The sequence below is a fragment of the Vombatus ursinus genome, unplaced genomic scaffold (assembly GCF_900497805.2).
Source record: "Vombatus ursinus unplaced genomic scaffold, bare-nosed wombat genome assembly UNPS02014818.1, whole genome shotgun sequence".
NCBI lineage: Eukaryota > Metazoa > Chordata > Mammalia > Diprotodontia > Vombatidae > Vombatus > Vombatus ursinus.
Window position 1 is genome coordinate 19,813,971 of NW_020954596.1, and position 4,093 is coordinate 19,818,063.

General features: G+C 39.1%; 1 pseudogene; it reads right to left on the reverse strand.

The window, feature by feature from the left end:
- Window positions 1–436: 436 nt before the first annotated feature.
- Window positions 437–765, reverse strand: LOC114023417 (annotated as a pseudogene).
- Window positions 766–4,093: the final 3,328 nt, after the last annotated feature.

Here is a 4,093-nt window from a genome sequence, read left to right on the forward strand (position 1 = left end):
AAAAATCCTTAAGAGTCATTGGAGATTCAGGAAAAAGTGCAAAAGAATGATGATTTGGGTGGTGTTAAGTGTACTCAAAGGAAGACAATCAAAGATCAGGGCGGATTAGCAGGACAGTAAAGTACAGTCAGCAGCAACATAAGCAGTACTTTCTACATGCAGTTTCTGGACTCAATGCTTAAAAAAAAAAAAAAAAAAAAAAGAAGGTGACCTACGTTGTTCCTAACTACTCAAAATGCAACTCAACTGCAAAATTGCCTTTCTTCTGTTCTTACAGACTGTGGTGGGGATGGGAGAAAGAAAAGGGGAAAGAATCAAACTTTTAGACCATTCAAAAGGAGGGATTCATATAAATGTTTTGAAAATCACCAGAGGAATAAATATTATTCTTTCTTCTTCACAAAGAAATGGAAAACTTTGGAAGTGAAGTGGGAGGCTAGGATCTTGCATTTCGTTCAGTCTCTGCCAGGCATTCCCGGACTAATCCTAGAGCATGAAGGATGCCTCGCTTTAGCCTCTCCATGGCGCTTTTGCTCTCTGTATAAGTGGGTCTGATCTCGATAGCCAGGAGTTCTGCATATTTGCTTTGGGACACCTGGCTGCTCCCTGCACCCTGGGTGTGCCTAGAGATGGGGGTCCATAGTCGTTAATCAACCGCAGGTATTGGGTGGAGGCCGCCATGCTGGCAGAAGGAGAGTGTACACTCCCAGCCGGGTTCAGAGACTCGCCCGGCATGCGGGCGTTCAAGTTGAGCTTGTAAAACATGCCCGGGGAGGAGAGTGGCTTCCGGAGCCCGCAGGTCCCGCGATGCGGTGGAGCGCCTCTGCGCCCTGGCTCCCCAGACCACTTTTTGTTTACGGCTCTGCCGGCACCGGCAAATATGGCAGTCACTTATATTGACACCCACAATGCAGTATAGTGTCCATACATTACCGGGGACGGGAAGCCACAAAGTTTGGAGAGGGTGCAGCCTGCGCGGAGGCGGCGGGTCGCCCTCCACGACCCCTCCCCGCACGCCCCGGCAGCCACATTCATTTTTTATGTAAAATTTTGAGTTCCAGATTTTCTCCCTCCTTACCCTCCCTCCTCCCTAAGATGGTAAGCAATTTGATATAGGTTATATATGTGCAATCACATATAATGATTTAGCCATGTTTTGAAAGTCATGTAAAAGGAGAAACAGAACAAAAGAAAAAACATTAAAAATAAAATTTTTCTTTGATTGTGGATAGCATTTTCCATCATGAGTCTTTTGGATTTGTCTTGGATCATTTTATTGCTGAGAAGAACTAAGTCAATCATAATTGATCATTGCACAATGTTGCTGATACTGTGTGCAATATTCTCCTGATTCTGCACACTTCATTTTGCATCCCTGCTGGAAAGTCTTTCCAAAGTTTTCTGAAATCCACCTGCTCATAATTTCTTAAAGCACATTAGTATTCCATTACATCCATAAACCACAACTTGTTTATCCCAATGGATGGAAATCTCCTCAATTTCCAAGTCTTTGCCACCACAAAAAGAGCTGCTATAAATATTTTTGTACATGGGGATCCTTTTCCTTTTTTTTTTAATGAAAGAATCTCTTAATGAGAAGAAATGCCACCGAGATTTTTGCCCCAGTCTATATATGCTTCTATAATCTTTCTTTCTTTCTTTCTTTTTTTTTTTTTTAAAAAGTGGAACTTCCTCCATTCCACCCATAGGGAACAATGCCCATCAGAGACTACATGCCATGATCACACTCCCTGAAGAAAATAAATGCCTGTTTGAGGGCATATGCCATATGAGAACAGGAGGGAGCTGGCCTTGGGGAACCAGTACAATGACCTAAATAGAAGATATTGGTGTACTTTCAAGATTAAAAGCATGAGTTGTCCCTTCTAGCATAGGCCCTGGCTACCTGTTTTCCTTATATTTTTCTATTCTTCTGAGGAATGATTCATACACTATGACAGACTGTGGGTCAGGACTATTAAGGAAATGTTTTATTGCTACTTTTCTTCCTATACTACTACATAAAATCCCTTTCATTTGAACTAATTTCATCCTCTGAATGACTATTAAATGTAAACACATTGGCATGGGTTTGTGAGCTATGGGTTTTGAGTTGGATGTGGCCTCAGAGAGTGCTTCAAATATACAGTAACCTTATTTGGGGGACCCCCATGGGAGTAGAAAGGTTCTTCCAGGTGGTACACTCAAATAGCATGATTTCCAGGCCCTTCCCTATCTATATTCTCTATAGCCTATTAATGTTCTCTCAGAAATGTGGTGCACAGAGCTGAATATAATACTCTAGATGTGAAGTATGGGTCAGAATTAAATGAGACTACTACCTTCCTGGTCCTATCTGTTGACTTGTCTGTTAGTATAGTCTAAGATCACCTTAGGTTTCCTAGCTGTCATATCACACTATTGACTCATATTGAGCTTGTGGTCCACAAAAATCAGTAAATATTTTTCAGACTTCTGTCTAATCATGGTCATCTCATTTTGGGTTTATGGAATCTTTTTTTTTTTTTTTAAGGCAATTGGGGTTAAGTGACTTGCCCAGGGTTACATAACTAGTAAGTGTCAAGTGTTTGGTCTGAGGCCAAATTTGAACTCAGGTCCCTGACTTCAGGGCCTGTGCTCTATCCTCTGCACCACCTAGCTTCCCCATAGAATTAATTTTCGAGTACAATTGTGGCCACATTTATCCCTATTCTATCTTTAAAATAAAAACCTTATTGCTATCTTTTGTTCTTATTCCTATTCTATTTAACTTTACTAGACTCAGCCTAATATTCTTCTTAAAACTTGGATTAATTTTTTTCAATCAAAAAATTCTGCCTTCTTTCCCTTTACCCCCTACCCCCAACACACACATTTCGAAAGAAAGAGAAATAAAACCCCTGTTACAAACATGTATAGTCAAGAAAACAAAATTTCCAAGTTGGTTATGTCCAAAAATACATCTCAGTTTTCACTCTGAGTCCATCACTTCTTTGTCAGGAGGTGGGTAGCATGTTTCACTAAGAGTCTTCTGGAGGTATGGTTGGTCATTGAGTTGGTAAGTGTTCTTAAGTCTTTTAAAATTGTTTGTCTTTAAAATTTAGTTATTTTATAAATGATTCTCTTGGCTCTTCTCACTTTACTCTGTATCAGTTCATTTAAGACTTTCCAGATTTCTCTTTAACTATCCCCGTCATCATTTCTTATAATAACATAGTATTCAATCACATTTATATGCCATATTTTAGTTAACCATTCACCAATTGATGGACACCCCCTCAGTTACTAATTATTTGCTACCATAGAAAGAACTATTGTAAATATTTTTCATCCGTAAGGGTTCTTCTTCTCTTTCTTTGATCTCTTTGGGGTACATATTGCTGAATAAAAGGGTATGTATGCATAGTTTAACTCTTTAGCATGATTCCAAATTGCTTTCCAGTATGGTTGGACCAATTCATGGTTCCAGCCCAAAGTGCTAATCCATCAAGTTAGTTTTCAATACTGATTATTTCATCTTATGAATGAGCTATCCTTCCAAACTTTGTATCACCTATGTATTTATAAATTTTCCCTCTATTCTTTTATCAAAGTAAATGTTAAGCTTTGATAAGCTTTATAAATTAAAAAGTGCTATATAATAGTGAGTAAGAGGCAGCAGTACACATTGGATAGAGAGCTGGTCTTTGGGCCATTTAAATATGAATTCAAATCTTTCCTCTGATATACATTGGTTATGTGAGCAAGTCACATAATCTCTGTGTGTTCTAGGCTGCTCTCCAAATCTATAAATCTTAAACAGGAATATATGAGAGAAAGTGTGGTAGAGTGGAAATAACACATTGGGAGTCAGAGGACCTAAGTTCGAATCTCAGCTCTGTTATGTATTATGTGACTTTGGGCAAAACAAATATTTCTAGGCCTCTATTTACTCCTCTCTAAAATAAGGATTTTAGCCTGGTTAACTTCTTAAGGGCCTTCTAAGTATAGATCAATGATGCTATTAACCCAGCAGCAATGTCAGAAAAGTTATTGACCTACGCTGATAGAGGGAGTTTGCCTTGGTGAACTCTTTATGCCAATGAAATCACAG